This window comes from Chenopodium album, chromosome 18, assembly GCF_948465745.1.
Source record: "Chenopodium album chromosome 18, dcCheAlbu1.1, whole genome shotgun sequence".
Taxonomy (NCBI): domain Eukaryota; kingdom Viridiplantae; phylum Streptophyta; class Magnoliopsida; order Caryophyllales; family Amaranthaceae; genus Chenopodium; species Chenopodium album.
Genome location: NC_137851.1, coordinates 20781285 through 20804217, shown reverse-complemented (window position 1 = coordinate 20804217; position 22933 = coordinate 20781285). Strand labels below are relative to the sequence as shown.

General features: G+C 39.7%; 1 pseudogene; it reads left to right on the top strand.

Moving 5' to 3' along the window:
* Window positions 1–19517: 19517 nt before the first annotated feature.
* Window positions 19518–19616, top strand: LOC145593258 (small nucleolar RNA R71; annotated as a pseudogene).
* Window positions 19617–22933: the final 3317 nt, after the last annotated feature.

The following is a 22933-nucleotide window of genomic DNA, read 5'->3' as shown; positions in this document are numbered from 1 at the left end:
AAAACTCAACAACACGGCGGAGCTCTTGAAGATTAAAAAAAAACACTTTCTCCCTAAAAGCTCTGACCTATCTCTAAAACCTCAAAGTTCCAAAGTGTGAGAATGAGGTCAATACCCCTGTATATATAGGCAAAATTTATGGGGGCATATCGGTAAATTCATCTTTCCCGCCTAAGGAAGCTGAACGGTTATAATTTGAAAATTTGACCTATAATTTAGAATGAACGGACAATGCTATTAGAATGAACGGAAAAAGAGAAGGCCAAATAACGGCGCGTCCGAAATGACGGAAAAAATAGACGGAACTAAAGCTTCCATCTCAATAGATAGACGTTCGCTATCCCCCGAAAATTTAGGCGGCATACCTTATCCGCTTCCTTCTCAGAGCTAGGCGTCCTCTAGATCCTTAGGCGGACGAAAGCAGCATGCCAGCCTAAGACGACCAACTTCGAATGTGGCGGACAGATCTATGCACCTCAACCGTCCGCCCAATCTCTGTATACCAGTACACTTCAAGACAAGTGAAAAATCAGAGGAGGCGGTCGTTATCGTACGAGCTACCCCCTATGAGGGGCAAATGTTTAGGGTAAAAATACTCCATGTACGTGGACCAATCCCGTAGCGACACGTGGCCCAATCAAAGGGCGACACGTGTCACTATGGGAAGATGACACGTGTCCAAGGCATAAAAAGCCCTTGAAATCAGCATTAAAAAGGCCTTATTACATCATGGCCCAAATCCCGAGGGATCTTCATGAAAGTCGCAAAACGGTGCCCCCACACTACACGTGGCATCACTTGATTGCGCATCCAATCACGTCATGGAATTTTAGGGTACAAACCCTAAAGGGGAACAAAATCCCACCCCTATAAATACTCTAATCATTTATGATGGGAGAGGGGATTACGACATTACAGGAAAGAGAATTAAATAGCTCCAACTTCTCTCTACTTTCTCTCTCTAGCCTTTTCCATTTCAGATCTCTAACTTGATCGTCGGAGGCGAATATTTCGGTAAAGGAAGATTCGTCCATTTTGCAGGTGATCGAGTCTCGTTGCCTAAAGAGCGTGACCAGTATCCGAGGAAATCCAAAAAATACACGAAACAGACTGAATTGGTAATAATTGGCGGGCTGCTCTGTTATGGGAGTTATTACTGGCGGTTTTGGCGGCAAACGGCGAGGTGATTGCGGTGGCTGGGTGTGGGAATCCATGAGTGAATGGCAGAAATTCGTGGGGCTGTTGTGGGTCGAAATGGAGCTGCTGGTGGTCGTGGTTTTGGTGTTGTTGATGTCGCTGTTGTAATTGATGGCGGTGAGATGGAGGTCGCAAGTGGTTTTCGGCTTGGGAGGTTGAAGATGGTGGGTGACGGTGGCTGTGAATGCAGCCGGTGATTGTGGTGATTTTAGGTGTGGGAATGCGTTGCATTGTGAGGTGAGGGAAGTAGGGGAATTGTGAGTTGTGGAGCAGGGGACATGTGTTGTGGGTTTAGTGTGTGGTTGTGGTTAAGGAGTGGTGTGGTGTAGGATAATGTGGCAACAAAGGAGGTAGCAGCTTGCTGAACTTGATGACTTAGGTCCCAAACTTCCAATGTGTTCATTTGACCTTGAAATTTGTGCTTTGACCCGAACACTTACCTAAACACAACAACAAAACCGAACACGAGGGTAGATCGACATATAAAATAAAAATAAAAATAAAGCAAAGCAAAGTAAAATAAATGCTAAACTAAAATAAAATAAGAAAAAGAGAGAAAGGGGAAATTATTAACTTAAAATAAGAAACTAAAAATCTGTTAAAAACCACAAAAAATACTCAAAATAAAGATCAAATAAGGAAAATATGAAAAAGAGAGAAATAAAGCCTAAAAATAAGGGAAATTATTAGAAACTATACCGAAAAATAAGCAAAAAAATACCCTAAAAGTGACATAAAAGTCACTTATCAGTTAAATGCTTGCCCCTTTACTATTTACGTAGTAAACGGTGGTGTAGACAAAGTAGTAATCCTTTAGCATTCTCTGGATGTTAAAAGTATCCTGCTTTGTTAATCGTCTCCTGCTCGTAAGCCTTAGTCCCATTAGTGGGGTTAGCTACATGAGCCAACATAATCGAGGAATTTTTTTGGCTCAATTATTGTGGCTCATGTCAAGTTATGTGACAAAGATTTACCTACATTGTTAATTTTGTAACTTAATTAGTTCAAGGATACATGTTATATTGCATTGTTCGTTGCATGAATCATTTTAGTGACGAAGTACATGTAAATTAAGAGAAGGAGAAGATTAAAATTGATGATCCATTCTATGGTGTAAGTGAAAATAATTCCCTCCAGAAATGTTACGCACGCTAGAACAACAATAACCTCTTCAAGTTGATGTGAACTCTAGTAGAGAACATGTTTGATTAACACATTCCATATGAACTGTGCCATTGAGTTCAACTCAAGTGGAATTCTAAAATCCCAATACATGGGTATTTATAGAGAATTCCCAAAAACATTCCACTCTTCCATCAATGTGGGAGAGTTGGTAAAAATCACTTTTCCATTTTATTTGTAATTCAAAAACAAAAGAAAAACAGCAAAACAATAATTAATCAACAACTGGCAACAAGGAGGAAGAGGGTAGGTGAGGACCACAAGAGAGGGACCAAAGCATTGCCCCCCAAGCATCCCAAATCGCCTCACATTCCCTCACTCGGAGCATCACATGACGCCACATGGCACCCAGCCTTGGGCACTAAGGCGCGCCCAACTGGCGGACTTGTGCTCGTGCGTGCGTTTGTGTGCGGGTTGCTGGCCGCAAGGCCTACCAGCCTGCCCCAGCAAGCCACACCTTGATGCGGGCTGCTGGATGCTGCTGTGCGGGCTCTTGTGCGCCACAGCCTGCTGGCCAGTGCACCAGCCAGCACATGCATGCAACAAGCCACTCATATGATGAGGGCTGCTCGTGCGCCTATGTGCGGCTGGTGCTGCTAACACTGCTAGCTTGCAAGAATGCCATGCTCCTAGCATTTGTTTTACTCGGGGCATTCCGATGCTAGGGGTATTTTGGTAATTTGTTGATTAATTGATTTTTACTGTCTTGTCATATTATTCATTCGACTCAACTTGCGACACTCGATCTCAACGCTCCTAGCTCTATATCCGACGTCAATGTTCATAATACACGAGCGACTAATTAATTCCTTTCGGAATAATTCGTCATGACTGATCATTAGTTGCTTGGGTGTGACCCGAAGGGTTCAGTGAAGATTAAGCTGTTATATTAATTATACATTAATATTGCTGATCGAAACTAGCCTCCAACTAGGCATTCCGATCACTTGACCTCACTGAATAATTAGCTTTATAATCATTCCGAACCCTATATCGGAATATTACACTTGTTCTAAGGACATCATTCTTATCACATGCTCTTCTTGGTTGAGGTTGTGCGGCCGGTCCATCCTTGGCACCCACAAGTACACTCTTTACCTTAGATGGTTGAGGAGAGTTGAGAATTTCTTAAGAAAACGGAGGTGGCTTGTCACCATAATTTAAAAGACACATTTGCCAATTAATCGGCTAAGGTTGTGCGGCCGGTCCGGCCAGGTACGTAGCCTGGTCGAACGGCTGGTCATAATGCCATACTGTCCGAAGACAAGGGGGTTAGGCGGCATGATTGCATTGAAATTCTAGGGGGGTATTATACTGAAATGATTGAACGACTAGAATAGGAATTATAGTTTGGAGAGCTTGACTCTTACTGGTCCTGGCCGAGCTGGTATGTTTGGAAAGAGAGGGGTTTGAGAATTCATCCGGCATTTTTGGAGTACATGCGGTGTCCGAGTAGGCTGCTTGTTCCAGTTGCTTGTGCCGGATATATTCCCTTGCATCTTTCGAGTGCCGAGACGGCTCGGGCTCTACCCTTTGAGGCTGTCTGGTGATATGTCCATTTTATATAGTCATTTACACCATCCCTCGGTCATAATTAGGAGTATTTTTGGCTCTTTAGAGCAACTTTAAACTACTAATATGTGTTCTCTGGTGTTTTCGTAGTTTTGGTAGTTTTTTGTAGGAAAGTGCAGATTTGGAGCATTTCCAAGGAATTATGGGAGCCATTACGAGCATTAGAAGATATCGACCGTATTTCAAATGCCTTAGGCCGGTTACAGTCTTCAAACGGGTGATTAAGGGCTCATCTTAGAAGGAAACGAGGCATTGGACCGAGTTATCAAGCCCCAAAGAGAAAATTTCTGATTGGGCTAAGAATTAAAGCCTAACCGAGAGTCCAAAGCAATGTCAAAGTAGTCCGCCCGATCGGGCAGCCCTCGCCCTGAGGCGCGCCTGATCGGGCGGGGTGGAAGATCAAGAAAACACTCCCGCGCACGAGCTTGCGCCCGACCGGGCGCAAAAAACGTCCCTTGAATAAAAAGGCGCGCCCGACCGAGCGCGTGTTTTAGAAGGCGATTATTAACGACTTTCACTTAGTTTCTAATTAAGATTTTAAACCTTTGTATAAATACGTTTTGTTTAGTTTTGATACAAGGACCTCTTTTTCATTAGCTAAATTCTCTCTTAAGCTTACACTTCTCTCTTGTTTTCTCTCTCTACAACTCTTGGCTTTTATATAATTCATTATTTTCGTTAACTTTGGTAACAATTTCTTCCCTTTAAATTTCAGTAATTTATTTGCTTTTGTTCATCATGTTTTGTTTAATTGCTTTGATAAGTTTAGATTTAATTATGTGTGAGTAGATTATTTTCTAGGGTTGTCGGGATCCATAAATAATATGAAGGGGTAATTTATTATTGTTGATTGTCAATGCTTAATTAATTTCCTATTAATTGATTTAGTGCTATGCAATTAGATTAGGACTGGTTTAATTGTATAAGTTATGCGATATTGATTCAAGATTCTAAAGATGAGAATTGATGTTTAGGTTTAGTTTCAACAGGCAGGTTAATTTATAAATGGTTAAGTCAAGATTCAAGAGATGCGATTTAATACCGGTAGATTAAATCTGTGATTGTAATACGTAGCGAAAACCCTTTATGATATGATTAATTATTGCATTGATGATTGATTATTATGTTTTACGCTGGAATATTGTTTATTGGTTAACCTATACCCTAGGCTTTTATTAATTGATTTTTTCCTATACTTAATCTCCATATTTTAATTCGTCTTATAATATTAAATTGGTTACTTAATAATTTAGATTATTTTAATTAATAAGGAATAGAAAGACTTGTTTCCCTGTGGTTCGACCCTACTTCCCTATTTTAATTCCTCTTATAATATTAAGTTGTATCTCTTTTCATTAAGAGATACAACTTTATCCTGTCAAAATTGGATAATCTTAGTACTGCTATTCCTAATTCTATAGCTAATGTTTCTGCTGTTAATAATTCTAATGAAGCTTTTTGTGAAAATTGTGGAATTGTAGGACATTGGGAGCAAGATTGTTTGAGTTCCATATAGCAAGTTAATGCCTTCAAAACCTATAGGAAAACTAACCCATACTCCAACACTTATAATCTTGGCCTCCGGAACCATTTATATCTTTCCTACCGGATTACCAATGTGCAAAATCGTCCACCTCCACAATAACCACAACCACAACAACAACCACCACCACAGCAGAAATATTATCATCCTAACTCTGGACAAGAAAACCCAATCATAAACCCCTCCATCTTTTTACCCTGCTTTGTCAGAAATTAGAGCGATGCTATCAAATATGCAAAAGCATATGGAGAGTAGGGATGCACAAATTGATTTGATCCTAGCTCATAATAAAATTATGGATAATCAAATTGCGCAGATTTCATCTACCCTACAAACCCGTCAGCAGGGAGCCTACCATCGCAACCAATCCACCGTACCCTACGAATTATGCTAATGCAATTACTCTGATGAGTGGTTCACATCATGATGGGCCTCCTATGCCCAAAGATGATGAACATGTTCAACAACAATTGCTAATCCTGATTCCCTTGTACCACGTGCTAATATTACTAATCCTGCAGGGCAACAAGAGAAAACTAATTCTTTTGATGTTTCTTTGCAGGGTAAATCTCAGGACAAGGGTGGAGATGTGCAGGGCTCAATCATCAAACTTCCATTCCCAAATAGACATTTGAAGAGTAAGTTTGATAAGCAATTTGGTAAGTTCTTTGAGGTTGTGAAAAATTTGCAGGTAACAGTTCCTTGCACTGATTTAATCACTCGGGTTCCTGCACATGCTAAATTTATGAAAGATATTTTGACAAGGGAAAGGGCCTTCGATAAGGTAGAAACTGTAGCTTTTACAGAGGAATGTAGTGCTTTATTGCAAAATAAATCCTCTCCTAAATTAAAAGATCCTACTAGTTTTTCTATCTCTTGTCATATTGGTAATGTCTTAATTGATAAAGCATTGTGTGATTTTTGGGTGCTAGTGTTAGTGTTATTTAATCGTCTGTGTGTTCTAAACTTAATATGGGTGATTCAAAAGTTACTAACATGTAATTGATGTGATGGATGTTATTTGTGAAGATAGATTACCATAGGTTCTTACAAGGGATCCCTTGGACGAAATTCTTTGTGGTGAATTTACTGAAGGTGACGCAGGTATTTGGAGTAAAGAGGTGGACGCCATAGAAAAAGCTCTCGCTATTGAAAAACTTGATCCTCTAGAGAGCAAGTAGGTAGTAAAATTAGTTTAGGAATCAAAACCTGGAAAGGTCAAGAAACCTGAACTAAAACCTCTCCCTTCTCATTTAAAATATGTTTTTCTTAATGAGCAGGATTTATAACCTATGATCATTAGTACTGCACTTGATGACCCACAAACTTCCCAACTTCTAGAGGTTCTTCGAACCCACAAAAGGGCAATAGGGTACAGTATTGATGATCTCAAGGGTATTAGCCCGGATTTTTATATGCATAGGATACACTTAGAGGACAACTATAAGCCATGCATTCAACCCCAGAGGAGGTTGAACCCCAATATGCAAGAAGTAGTCAAGAAAGAGGTTAGAAATTACTTGATGCAGGTATTATCTATCTTATTTCTGACTCAAAGTGGCTAATTCTTGTTTAGGTGGTTCCTAAAAAGGGTGGAATGACTGTTATAAAAAATGATAAAAATGAATTAATTCCCACTAGAACTGTTACAAGGTGGCGTATGTGCATTGACTATCGTAGAATAAATATAGCCACTAAAAAAGATCACTTTCCTCTCCTTTTTATTGATCAAATGCTTGAGGGGTTAGCTAATTATAAGTTCTTTTTCTATTTGGATGGGTATTTGGGATTTTTCCAAATTCCAATTCACCCTTATGATCAGGAAAAGCATACATTTACATGCCCTTATGGTACCTTTGCTTATCGTAGAATGCCCTTTGGTTTGTGTAATGCCCCTACTACCTTTCAACGTTGCATGATGATTATCTTTTTTTATTTCATAGAGTCTATCATGGGTGTTTTTATGGATGATTTTACTGTGTATGGTTCTTCATTTGATGCATGTCTAGTTAATCTCACTAAAATCTTTTAAAGATGTGAAGAATGCAATTTGGTTTTAAATTGGGAAATGTGTCACTTTATGATGACTGAGGGAGTAGTTCTTGGTCATATTGTATTTGATAAGGGTATACAAGCAGAAAAAGCTAAAGTTTTGATGATTGAGCAATTTCCTCCACCAGTTAATGTTTAGGGGGTTAGAAGTTTCTTAGGTCATGTGGGGTTTTAGCGTCGCTTTATCAAAGATTTTTCTAAAATTAATTGCTGAACCACTAACTCAGCTTTTACTCAAGGATCAAGCAGGCTTTGATATCGACACATATCATATGTGCTCCCGATTGGGATCTTCCTTTCGAGATCATGTGTGATGCCAATGATTTTGCATTAGGAGCCGTGCTAGGATAGAGAAAGAATAAAGTTTTGCATGCTATTTACTATGCAAGTGAAACTTCGGATGAAGCCCAAGTCAACTATGTCACTACGGAGAAGGAGTTTCTTGCTGTGATCTATGCTTTAGAAAAATTTAGATCATATCTAGTTGGTTCTGAAGTTATTGTTTTTACGGACCATGCAGCTTTGAAATATTTGATAGCCAACACGGAATCAAAGCTCAGGCTCCTCCGTTGGGTTCTTTCGCTCCAAAATTTTGATCTGGAAATAAAGGACAAGAAAGGTGCAGAGAACATTGTGGCAGACCACTAGTCACGAATCTGGTATGATGAGGGTAAGGATTCTCTTCCTATAGATGATTCTTTCCCTGATGACCACTTGTATGCAGTCGTAGAGCAACATCCTTGGTATGCCGATTTGGCAAATTATTTGGTGGGCGGTACTTTATCTCCCGACTTGTCCTACCAACAGAAAAAGAAATTCCTTTCTGATGTTAAACATTATTTTTGGGATGATCCTTTTTTGTTTCGTTAGTGTGCAGTTGGATTGTTTCAAATGTGTGTTCCCGAATGGGAAGTTCACGATGTTCTTACTAGATGCAACAACTCACGTTATGGAGGACATAATGGTCCCACCAAAATGGTGGCAAAGATCAATGAGTCGGGTTTTTAATGGCCTACCGTGTTCAAGGATGCTAACTCTTTTGTGCACGCTTGTGACTCTTGCCAGAGGACTAGCAACATCTCGCGGCGGCATGAGATGCCTCAAACAGGTATATTAGAAGTTGAAATTTTTGATGTTTGGGGTGTTGATTACATGAGACCTTTTCCTTCTTCAAGGGGGAATCCTTATACTTGTCGTCGTTGATTATGTATCCAAGTGGTTTGAAGCCATTGCCACACCCACCAATGATGCCAAGGTGGTCCATAGGCTTTTCAAGAAAACCATTTTTTCCAAAATTGGAGTACCTAGAGCAATAATTAGTGATGGAGGATCTTACTTTCATGAACGAAAGTTAGATACCCTTCTCAAGAAGTATGGTGTATACCATAGGACAGGTTTAGCTTACAATCCTCTAACTAGTGGCCAAGTTGAAGTTTCTAACTGTGAGATCAAGGCTATTCTAGAGAAGGTGGTAGCGAAATCTGGGAAAGATCGGAGCGATAAGTTGGATGACAACCTTTGGGCATATAGAACTGCATCTAAGACCCTAATTGGTACTACACCTTACAGACTTGTGTATGGGAAAGCATGTCACCTCTCGGTGGAATTAGAGAACAAAGCATATTGGGCTATTAAAGAGCTCAATTTGGATGCTAAGCTAGCGGGAGAAAAGTGGCTTCTACAACTTAACCAATTAGATGAGTTTAGGTTGATGGCCTATGATAGTGCACGCGTCTACAAGGAGAAAACCAATAGATGACATGACAAGATAATCCTTTCAAGAGAATTCAAAGATGGTGACAAGGTTTTGTTATTCAACTCTGGACTTAAACTTTTCCCAAGAATGTTGAAGTCAAGGTGGTTGGTTCCTTTTACTGTTAAGAGGGCTAACAAATTCGGTTCTGTAGAGTTAATCAATGAACATGGTGGTGAGTTTAAGGTCAATGGCCAACGACTTAAGTTATACCACGAAGGGTCTATGATTGGTGCAGTTGAATACTACGCCTAATCGATTCTGTTCCATCTTGATCAACATATGGTTAGAAGGTCGTTCGACCTAGATAAATGATCGCTTTGTGATGGGAAGGAGAATGGTAGGTCGTTGGGCTACCACCCCATCCTATCAAACAATATTTGTAAGCTTAACTAACCCCTATTTAGCGTAGTGGCAAGTCAAGGTCGAACCCAAGGGAATGGATATCAAGTGCACGAAGTCTAAATCAAGCTATTTCGGAATCAAGAAGGGGTTTGAGGTAGAACTAAGGCTAAACTAGGTAATGCAAACTTGTATAAAATCAATCTAAGACACTAGGGCAATGGATCCACATGCAATCATAATGGAAACGGTAATTTGGGAGGTCAAACCGACTAAGTCAAGTGATATGAAGGAAAATCATCATGTATCCAAAAGAGCATACTAAGGTGGTTCACCTAGAGGTCTAACTAGCGTCAACTACGCTAAACACTACCTAGGGAACGTCACAAAACACCTCAATCGTGAAATTGCAAGTCTACTAATCAATGGTCCGTATCATAGCAAGCTTACAATGTAATCTAGTGTATTAATCAAAGATGGCCAAACCTCAATTAATCACACACATGCACATGAAAGATCAACCAAATTTAATCATATCATCAACTCCATCAATTATCCCCAAATTACACTATTCCATCATTCATACATGCTTCACCATTTCCCTAGCTAGGAAACTACTCACTAGCCATAGAAATGGAGATCAAAACTACAACATTCATCAAATTCATCATCAACATGCTTGAATTCAAAGATTAAACCAACAATCAATCAAAATCAATCAAAATTCAATCAATAACCAAATCAATCATCAACAATATGAAAAACTAATGAAATCAACTAAAATCAAACTTGTATTGAGATTAAGAAGAAGATCCTTAGAAAACTTTGATCAAAAGATCAAATACAATGATGAATTCTTGAACAATCACCAAAGATCATGAGTTTCTCTCTCTAGTTCTTGAGTTTCTCTCTCTAAAATTCTCCCAAAAACTAACTATCCCATTCAATCTAAAACTTAAACTTCTTCTAAACTTCTTACTAAAAATAGGTAGAAGTAACTATATATACAAGGGAGAGGTCGGTAATGACGCCCAAAAATAGACCCTCGTAAGTGCGGGCGCTCGGAGGAGGGAGAAAGGCGCGCACGGGACACACCCAGGAATGTGCGCCCGCACGCACCTGGTGTGCGGCCGCACACGACCAATGTGCGGCCGCACACTCCCTTTGTGCGCCCGCACATAGCTGGGTTTCCTCCCCTTCTTCTCTTCGTCCTAGCTCAAGTGGTGCACGCATCCAGGATGATGATGATGGAGGACAAAGTGGGTAGAAACTTTCTTGAATTTCTTGAAGAATAAAAGCCATGAATAAGGCATAAACAAAGCCTTGAAGCTTGCCCCTTGGATCCACCTTTGACTTGGAACTTCTTGCACCTTCTTTAGGCATAAAAGCAATGAAAACTCGTAGAGAGGAGGCTCGGGAATTCTTGGACAATCAATTACCACCTACGAGCAAAAGATAAAAAAGCAAGTAAAAGAGAAAAATAACAAGTAAACTAGAAAAAGACATGAAAAAGAGAAACTAACTACAAAAAGCATAAAATGAAGAAAACAAGAATAAAACTAAGGAAAACTAAAGAAAAGAGAGATAAAATGAAATAAAAATCATCCAAAAAGGAACCAAATGAGTGCCAAAAATGTCACTCATCAAATTCCCCCAAGCTAAACTTTTGCTCGTCCTCGAGCAAAACAAAGCAAGAGAAAGAGAGGATGAAAAATTTATTAAAAACGAAAAAGAAAGACTAAAGATAAGAATATACACTAAAACTCATTGTCGTAGGAATCACGGTTGTTTTTAGCTACAACAAGCCCTTTAAACCCCAAAGTCGCCTATAAGGACGAGTGAGGTCTCGTAAGGGTATCCTAAGAGTTTGACCCATAACTCTCCACCAAACATCAATGAGGCAAACCAAAGAATTTAAAGAAAGAAAATGAAATAAAAACAAACCTTTACGAAATGAATCAACATAAAGACTATAAAGCAAATGAATGACAATCTTTCTCAAGTAGTTAAGGTATGCACGTTTCAAGATATCCAAGGTTGATTGAAACATAGGGTATGCTAGGCATAGGAACTAGTTATCACAATTCACTTTCATCCCAAACAATCTTACCGCGTTCTTCCCACTAGTCTCAAATCTCCCTTTAGTGAGTGTCCCAATGATTCCTCGAAGGAACCGGAAAAGAAATATTTTTAGGCTACTCGACATCTTGACTATGCATCCCCTTTCCTTAGGCAATGACCCATGATGCCCTCCCCCGAATAATGACTCAACTATCTAGGTCGAAAGGTCTTTCCCCAAGGTTGTAACGTAAGGCATAAAGGGTGAAGGTAGGCTAAAATTTAAAAATTTGGTGATATTCCTAAAAAGTGAAGCAAAAGGGTGATCAATCCTTAACACCACAATCAAGAAATTACCAAACAAAAACAACACCCCCAAGCTTACTTGAAGCTATACTCACAAAAATATATACAAAAAGCGTACACGCTTCTCCCCCAAGCTAAAATGGAGCATTGTCCTCAATGCTTAGTAGGAGGAAAGAATACATCAAAATATTTTTGAATTTTTCACTTTTCATTTTTTTTGGTATTTATATTGTAATTGCAAAGTCCTTGCCTTTTTTTACTTTGGACGGCTTTTACAACTTTTGCACTTATTTGTCCATGCCTTTTATAATAAAGGACGGCTTTTACTCATACTCATTTGCCATTATTCACAAAGAAATCATAACACAATCTTGCTTTCATAAAAACCAAAATTCCAACTTAACCACCACAAACTTCATCTCAAATGATCATATTGCTTCACAAAAATCAAGAAAGGTAGAAAATGAAACAAAAGGTCAAATAACTAAAGATGTGGATTGAAAAGAAGGGATAAGGCTCAAATGGTTGCAAGAAGGCAAATGTAAACCCAAAATAAATGAAAATAACAAAATATAGTAAAAATGAAAAATACCACCCCGAAAAATGTGCCTTTGTCCTTCCTAGATAGTTCGGTCTCGTGTTTGAGAATCATACATCAAGCTTTATTGGATTAGGTTTGCATAGTCAAGGATCCACGCCGCTCATACAAGGAATGTTGAAGGCTAGAAAAACAAGTAACCTCACAAGGTTGTGGCAAAAACTCACCAATGGTGTCAAATCAACTATAGGAAGCAACTACCAACATACCACAAACAAGTAGAATCCGGCTTCATGATCCTCCTAGTTCAAACCAACTACCCTAGCATACACTATCCTAGAGTCAACCGAACATAATCTCAAACCGTGCATACCGTTATAACCTAGGAAGAAAGTCATGCAAAAGACAAGTCCAATGTACAAGGTTCATCTCAAAAGAAAAGAAATGAAAAACAATGCCTCAAAATCACAACAAAAATAAAAAAAAATAAAAGAAAGTAAGAGAAAAAGGTAAAATAAAAGAGAGGAAAGGAAAAGAAATGGAGACATAGGAAAGGAAAACATAGGAGAAAAGCATGCAAAGGTCTAGAAAGCATGTTAAACACATAAAAATCCCAATCGACAAACAAGTGATCGATAGACAACAAAGTCACCGATCCCAAACACATTATGTGTTAACAAGCATCCATCCTCGAACCATTCAACTTCTCCTAAACTAATCCTATCCTATGCAACCAAGGAAAATAAAGAGAAAAAGAAGAAAGGTCTCACCGGGATTCCAAGCATAGCAAAAATAAACGAAGCAATAAGAAACCACCTCGTAGCATTCCATATCCATAAGCTCTTCAAGGAACCAAGTGAGAAAAAAGAAATAAAAGAAACTATGAACAAAGAAAATGGTTAGTAACTTCAAAACAAAGAAAAGAAAACAACAAATAAAAGAAAATAAACAAAGCAAGAAGTATATACAACTAAAGGAAAGAAAAGCTAAACTACCAAAGAAAATAAAGAATAAAAGAAATAAAATCTAGACTAACTAAAGAACTACTCTAAACTACAAGATTTGGATTTAAGGGATTTGGATTGAGGGATTTGGATATAAGGGATCATCAACAACAAAATGCCAAGCAAAACAACTCCACAAACAACAAACATCCAAGCAAATAGGGCAAACAAGCTAGCTACAAGGAAAGTAGCCTAGAGATCAAGAAAATGAGGAAACCAAAAAGAGGAATGAAAATAAACATGCAAACAACTAAGATATGTACACAACAACAACATGGTCACCGAGCAAGTTACTAGTTCCCCCAAGCTAGATAGAAAATACATCTCAACATCCCGATCAAAACAAAGCAAGTATCAAAAATATGAGGGATGGAGGTAAAAAGCATGAGAAGTTAAAAGGGAACTAATAACTACTACCATCACCACCACCACTCCCACTTGGCCCGGCCCCATCGGGGTCTCTGTTGCGCTCGGGGTCATCGAAGGGATGAGGGTAAGGCTCCCATCCTCCGGTGTACCCCTCGGGCCACCCATAATGCCCCTTGAAAAGATCGTGTTGCCAAGGAGAAAGAGGGGTGAAGCTATCGGGAAAAGTGAGTTCAAAGGGGTGGTTGGGATGGACATGGGGGTAGTTAGGATCCCCCCTATAGTCACTACCACCCGGAGCCTTGTAATCATAGTTACCATGCTCGTCCGGGTAATAGTGACGCTCGGTGTCGGGGTTAGAAGGCCCCGACCAATAAGGATGCCCAAACGAAGGTAGAGGACCTTGTTGGGGCGGGAAGTACGGATAGTTAACCGGGGGAGTAATGTTCCCACGGTTAACTTCCGCCTCATAAATTTGTTGTTGTTGTATAAACATACCTTGTTGCATCTCTTGAATACCTCTTATTTGGTCATAGAGGGCCCCAAAGTCTTGATCGTACATGCCATCTACGTGGATTTTCAATCCACTCATTTGCTCACTAAGAGCCCTCAAATCTTCATTGGCAAAAGCATGTTGCCCTTGCTCTTGTTCTTGCTCATGAGGAGTTTGTTGTTGTGGAGAAAAATGTTGTTGATGTTGATGTTATTGTTCTTCATTTTGTTGTTCTTCTTCATCATCTTCTTCTTCATCCTCCTCGGAATCAAAGTTGGGATGCCGGAAGGACTTGGGAACATGCCACACATTGTCGGCAATCCTAGCCAAAGAAGTCAAGCTAGGGTTAGGCAAGTAGCACCAATGCTCGTTGCCCCTAAGCCACTCATATCTCCCTTCACTAAAGCCCTTGGAGATAAATTGGATTTGACCCAATTGTTGCATATCGAGGTAGATGGAATCTGCATCCCCGATCTCCTTACAAAATGGGAGATAATCATTGAGGCGAAGGTGAGTCAAAAGCCTAGTTACCATACCCCCACATGGGATCTCTCCTGTCCTCCTTTTGCGAAGTTCCAAGCAATATTGGGCGAAGATATAACCCAAGTTCAACCGGCCCACAAACTCCGGGCGAGTAGATAACCAAAGGACCTTGAGCTCCAATTTACTCAATTTCCCCATCTCTTGCTTGGGGAACAAGACATAGCCTAATAGACGGTGTACAACCCTAAGACAAGGTTGGTACACGTCCGAGATCTTGGCCTTGTTGGCGATGAACTCACTACCACCGGAGATGTCTTCCCACCAAGAAGCTTGATCATAATCCGGGAAGATGAAGTGTTCAACGTTAATAATATCCCCATGGGGATCAAAGTCCAAAGCAGCGTTGAACTCCTCCAAAGATTGATCAAAAATGTTGTTGAACAATTGGAACCGCACCCTATATACCCCTCCAATGGGTACAAGCTCCAAGGTAGCCAAGAACTCCAAGGTAGGCTCCTTGTAGGTGCGGTAGGCATCGGCGATGAAAGTCCCCAATCTCAAATTCAAAAGCAATGACCGCACATCATTATCAATCCCCAACTTCAGCATATCGGATTGAAAGTAATGGCGGGTTTGTTTGAGGGTTCTTTCATCTTTCAGATTTTGGTAAAAGGCTTTTTGTTTATCGGTGAAATTTTTCTTTTTTGGAAGAGAGGTTGGAGGTCGTGTTTGAGTGGAAGATGGGTTGGAAGTACTAGGCCTAGAAGATGTACTAGGCCTAGAGGAGGTACTTGGGCGGGGAGGTTCCTCGATGCTAACATCGGTTTTTCTCTTTTTGGTGAGTTTCTTGAGGTATTTAGACATTGTGAGAGGTATAGAAGATCACCAACAACCAATCAAGTAGCAAACCAAAGAACCAAGAGCACCACACCCAAATTCACCACTTACTACCAATATCACCAAACTCCAATTTCACAATTCCCTTCAATCAAACCAATACCAAACCAATCAACAATATCAATGTACCAAGAAAAATTCCTTTTCAATCAATCCAAGAGCAAACACAAAGCCAATACCGAAATCACCACATACTACCAACTTTCCAAAATTTCAACTCACAAGAATTCAACCAAAATTGATGAAAATCGCTACAAAATCAACAAACAACACAATGTCATGCAAAATCAATCATCAAATATCACCAAATCACAACCAAAATCAAGAACAAGCATCAGAAATCACAAAATCAATACTACACTATTCATGCTCATACAAATTTGTAATTCATGCAAATTTATGATATAATTGGCAAAATTAAAGCAAGGATTAGTGATTATACCATAAAAGAAGCAAGATAAACCAATTTCGAGCAAGCAATTCCAACTCCACACAAAACCCCCAATTTTCGGCCACCAAGAGTAGGAGAGAGAGTGAGTGAAATTTGGGTCAAATTGTGAGGAATTTGTAGTGTAGAAAGATTTGTGAGTGATTTTGAGTGAGAATGGAGTGATTTTAGTGAGGATTTGAGTGATTTTGGATGATGAATGAGGGTGGAGGGGTGCGCATAAGAAGAGGGTTTGAAGGGTGATGTTTGAGATGATGAATGAAGGAAATGAAGGGAAAGAAGGAGGAAGATGAAGATAAATGGCACGTTCAGCATCTGTGCGGCCGCACAGAGCTGATGTGCGCCCGCACACGCAGGCTGTGCGCCCGCACATGCCTCGTGTGCGGCTGCACATCCCTGTGCATGCTCCTTCCTTCTTTTTTTCTCAAAAATTTGATACTTACTGCCTATTTCGGTGCGCACATGAATCATGATGGTGATGAGGAACAGCATAGGCAGTAGCTAAAATCATATTCAAAGTCCTCAAAGTTGAAAATTCATGTGCACACCTCAAAAATTCACTAAGTATCAATTTTCTCCAACTTTCAAAATATGAATTTCCTATCTCACCTCTCTAAAAATTCTTACCCTTTTACCTCAAATTTCGATTAGAATCGAACAAAATATGATTTGTGCCATGAACACCTTCCATTCGTCATGCATATTTGTTGAATTCCAATCCCACAAACGGACATCCTAAAAATCCAAATAAAAAGAAAAGTAAAAGAAAAGACAAAGTAATAAAAGAAACAAAAATGAGAAAATTCAAAAATCAAAGAGAAAGGTTAGAAACTCCGGGTTGCCTCCCGGGAAGCGCTTGCTTAAGGTCCTAAGCTCGACCCTTCCTCCTAATCATGGAGGATCAAAGAACACCACCTTCTTCAAGGTGGTTGATAGAGCAAATTCTTCTTCAACCTTGGGCAACTTCTCATTATTGCTTGATGAAACCCTCACAAAATTCTTTTCAAATTCTTCTTTTTCACTTCTCAACTTCTTCCTTTTCCTTGTTTTCTTCGAGTCACGGGCCTTTTTCTTCGGCTTGACTTCAACATCCTTAGTCATGGAAGCTTTCTCTTCCTCATGAGAATTAAGCTTGAACCAATTTGGAAAACCAATATCTTTCTCATCCTTTGGCTTTTGAATCACAAATTCTTCTTCACTAACATCATCAATACTTGCACAAACATCATCAACAAACTCAAAAACATTGTTAGTGGAAGAATCTACCATGCACATACCATCAATGGAATGAGAAAGACTAGCACATGCAATATCTTGGACACAAGATAAAGACTCATGCATTGGTTTCAACATAAAACTCTCTTCTAATTTCCCACACCTCAAAGTAATTTGACCTCCTTTGACATCTATTAAAGCTCCCGAGGTAGCTAAGAAAGGCCTCCCTAAAATGATTGGAATATGTTCATCCTCCTCAATCTCTAGAACAACAAAATCCACCGGAAAAACAAACTCTCCAATCCTTAAGGGGACATCATCAATTCTTCCCTTAGGAAGCTTAATAGAACGGTCGGCCAATTGAAGTGTTATCTTAGATGATTGTAGCTCACCTAGATCAAGCCTTTCGAAGACCAAAAAGGGCATAATACTCACAATAGCCCCTAGATCACACAAAGCATTCTCAAAAACCATTTCCTTAATTTGACAAGGGATTGAAAAATTCCCCGGATCTTCCATCTTCTTTGGAAGTTCACCATGGATAAGAGCACTAAAGCACTTCCCTCCTTCCACCGAACTACCCTCATCAAAATCCTCCTTCTCCTCTAAGATCTCCTTAAGAAACTTGGAGTACTTAGGCATGTCGGGAATTGGCTCGGTATGGGGTGTAGAATCATGAACATCCTTAAGAACTTCAAGGAACTTCCCAAATTGCTCATCCATTTTGAATCTCAAATATTTTTGGGGATATGGTAGATCGGGAAATCTCTCTATCTCACTCATCTTTTCATCAACACACTCTTCTCTTTTGTCAACCTCACAAAAGATTTCCTTAGACTCAACCCTTTCCACTTCATTCTCCTTAGCACCACTCTCATCTCTTCCCTCTTTTGAACAAGAAACTCCCTCATCAAAATCATTTCCACCACTTGTGGCAATAGAGTACACGGGTTTCTTTGGTTCAACACCTTGGGAAGGCAAAGATGAAGGACTAGCAAAATCCTTAATAGTGCTTGCTAATTGGGTAATTTGAGTCTCAAGCATCTTATTGTGGGTCATCATCTCATTGAATTTCTTATCACTAACCGCCATATAGGTGTTAATGATCTTGGTTTGATTATCAATCAACTCTTCCAAGGTTGTCCTAGGAGATGAAGGTTGTGAATAGGAATTTTCACCTTGAATCTTTGGAACAAAACCGGGTGGGGGACCTCTTTGAGCATTGTTTTGAAAATTTCCCCTTCCTTGATTGTTCCAATTACTCCTATTTTGATTTGAACCATAACCTTGATTATGGTTACCACCACCATGATTATGGTTTCCATTACCTTGGTTATGATTTACATAACCTTGGTTTTGATTACCATAATTATGATTTTGATTACCATAGTTTTGGCTTTGATTTTGGCTACTATAACCTTGGTTATGGTTACCACGAGAACCTTGATTCCCTTGGTTCCTATAACCACCATTATGATTATAGTTGTCAAAATTGCCTTGGTTTTGGTAATTCCTATTCCATTGGCCTTTTTGATTATCAAACCTTTGAACATTGTTGTTTGACACAAAATTAACATGTTCACACTCATTGTTGTCAAATTCATCAACACATTCATTAGGACAAACACTAGAGTCATGATCATACGATCCACATGCATCACAAAACAAGCAACCTAAAGGCATATTATGTGAAGAGGGAGGGGGTTGAGAGTTAGAAGGAGTACCTCTCCCCTTAAATTGGGAGGGAAGATTAGAAGCTTGAGAAGAGGTAGAAGTGCTCTCCAACTTAGCTTTGATTGCGGTGAACTCCTTTCCTAAATTTTTCATTTGGGAGGAAAGGTTGTTGATTGCATTGAGATGGTCCACCGAATACAATGAAGATTGCTTGCTTGAAGAGTCCCTCTCCCCATCTTGCCAATCCCTATAATATGTCACCACGTCCTCAATGATGTCCACAACTTCTTCTTCGGTTTTGTTCATGATAGGGCCCCCGGCCCCTCCATCAAGGCATGACTTGCCTTGGGGACTTAAACCGCCATAGAAGATTTGGATCACATGGTATGTGGGGATTCCGTGGTGAGGGCACTCCCTTTGATACTCTTTGAATCTCTCCCATGCTTCATAAAGGCTTTCACTCGGCCTTTGCTTGAACCCTTGAATCAAGGCTCTTGCCTCCGCCGTCTTCTTTTGGGGATAGAAACGGGACAAGAAAGCCTTTGTAACATCATCCCAAGTTCTCAAGGAGTTGGGCTTCACCTCTTTGTCTAGCCACTCCAAAGATCTTCCTATTAGAGAGAAAGGGAACAACTTGAGGCGGATGAATTCTTGAGAGGCCCCATTGACTTTGATGGTCTTGCAATATTTTTCAAATTCTTTAAGATGGTTCAATGGGCTCTCATTCTTAGCCCCACTATATTGCCTTCTCTCAATCAAGGTGATCATTGCCGGCCGGATTTCGAAGTCATTTGCCGGGGTAGTTGGTGGAGCTATTCCACTCTCAAACCTATATGCCCCGGGCACTCCAAGCTCCTTCAAGGCTATTCTAGGATTTTCACCCATTCCTTGCTCTTCTTGAATTTCTTCTTCACTTGAAGAGATATAAGCCAAGGATCTATTATCCACTCTTCTTCTTGAAAGAGTCCTCTCAATTTCCGGATCAAGGGGAACAAGGGGACGATCGCGGGTTCTATGCATGCAAAACTCAAACAAAAATATTAGTAGCACGGCTAAAAGCGTAGCCTAGAGAAACAAAATATTTTTGTATTTTATCAAAATGAAATAGACTCAAAAACAACATGCACTCAAGCACCATTCCCCGGCAACGGCGCCATTTTGATGGGAAGGAGAATGGTAGGTCGTTGGGCTACCACCCCACCCTATCAAACAATATTTGTAAGCTTAACTAACCCTTATTTAGCGTAGTGGCAAGTCAAGGTCGAACCCAAGGGAATGGATATCAAGTGCACGAAGTCTAAATCAAGCTATTTCGGAATCAAGAAGGGGTTTGAGGTAGAACTAAGGCTAAACTAGGTAATGCAAACTTGTATAAAATCAATCTAAGACACTAGGGCAATGGATCCACATGCAATCATAATGGAAACGGTAATTTGGGAGGTCAAACCGACTAAGTCAAGCGATATGAAGGAAAATCATCATGTATCCAAAAGAGCATACTAAGGTGGTTCACCTAGAGGTCTAACTAGCGTCAACTACGCTAAACACTACCTAGGGAACGTCACAAAACACCTCAATCGTGAAATTGCAAGTCTACTAATCAATGGTCCGTATCATAGCAAGCTTACAATGCAATCTAGTGTATTAATCAAAGATGGCCAAACCTCAATTAATCACACACATGCACATGAAAGATCAACCAAATTTAATCATATCATAAACTCCATCAATTATCCCCAAATTACACTATTCCATCATTCATACATGCTTCACCATTTCCCTAGCTAGGAAACTACTCACTAGCCATAGAAATGGAGATCAAAACTACAACATTCATCAAATTCATCATCAACATGCTTGAATTCAAAGATTAAACCAACAATCAATCAAAATCAATCAAAATTCAATCAATAACCAAATCAATCATCAACAATATGAAAAACTAATGAAATCAACTAAAATCAAACTTGTATTGAGATTAAGAAGAAGATCCTTAGAAAACTTTGATCAAAAGATCAAATACAATGATGAATTCTTGAACAATCACCAAAGATCATGAGTTTCTCTCTCTAGTTCTTGAGTTTCTCTCTCTAAAATTCTCCCAAAAACTAACTATCCCATTCAATCTAAAACTTAAACTTCTTCTAAACTTCTTACTAAAAATAGGTAGAAATAACTATATATACAAGGGAGAGGTCGGTAATGACGCCCAAAAATAGACCCTCGTAAGTGCGGGCGCTCGGAGGAAGGAGAAAGGCGCGCACGGGACACACCCAGGAATGTGCGCCCGCACGCACCTGGTGTGCGGCCGCACACGACCAATGTTCGGCCGCAAACTCCCTTTGTGCGCCCGCACATAGCTGGGTTTCCTCCCCTTCTTCTCTTCGTCCTAGCTCAAGTGGTGTACGCATCCAGGATGATGATGATGGAGGACAAAGTGGGCAGAAACTTTCTTGAATTTCTTGAAGAATAAAAGCCATGAATAAGGCATAAACAAAGCCTTGAAGCTTGCCCCTTGGATCCACCTTTGACTTGGAACTTCTTGCACCTTCTTTAGGCATAAAAGCAATGAAAACTCGTAGAGAGGAGGCTCGGGAATTCTTGGAAAATCAATTACCACCTACGAGCAAAAGATAAAAAAGCAAGTAAAAGAGAAAAATAACAAGTAAACTAGAAAAAGACATGAAAAAGAGAAACTAACTACAAAAAGCATAAAATGAAGAAAACAAGAATAAAACTAAGGAAAACTAAAGAAAAGAGAGATAAAAAGAAATAAAAATCATCCAAAAAGGAACCAAATGAGTGCCAAAAATGTCACTCATCACTTTGCGGGAGGCAACCCGTATTTTCTTCCTTTTTAGAATAGTTTTCTTTATGTGAGAGGAGAGAGGAGGGAATTTAATGTATTTTAGAGCATTTTTGCACATGTTGTCGGACTCCTAAGTGCTGTAGCATGCCCGACCGGGTGAATCAACGCCTGACCGGGCGCGAGAGGAAAATTCAAAAAAAGGAAAATTCGCCTGACCGAGCACGAGAAGAGGAGTGAAAAATCAATTAAATTCGCATGACCAGGCGAAGGAGCGCCCGACCGGGCGCAAGCCCAAGTTCAAATTTTCAAATAAGATCGCCCGAACGGGCGAGGGGGCGCTTGACCGAGCGTGAGAAGGACGAACATCAAGGTTAAGATCGCGCCTAACCGAGCGAGATAGCGCCTGACCGGGCGCTACACCCCCCTACGCCGGCTCCCCTTCTTTTCTTCTTATTTCTTCTTTTTTCTTCTTTCTTTCCTCATATTTCCTCCAACCTCCATTGTTTCTCTCTCTAAAAAACTCAAATTCCTCTACCTTCTCTCTAAGATCTCCTCTCCATCTCTCACCCAAAACCAAATTTTTTTACATATATCTTTTCCTCTCTTCATCCTCTACAATCCTATACCAATTTTGTTCACTTTTGAACAAATTTTTTTCTAAACCCATATTAAAAAATGGCTTCAATGAGGACATTATCTGATTTTGGGTTGGAGGAGATTTTTGGATTAAGGTAATTTTTTCTTCTTTCTCTTTTATTTTTGGTGTGTTTAGTATAGATTTATTGCTTTCTAGTATATATTTTATTGCTTTGAAAAATTGAAAAATACAAAAAAGTTAGAAAAATAAAAAAAATACAAAAATACGATCCAATGAATGATAAATCATGCTTCCCTGTGCCCCATACATATATGAAAATTGTTTTGATTCTTGGTATATGATGATGAGTATTGTGGATAGGCTAGCTATGATTTGATGTTTATTTGGTTGGATGCCTTAACAT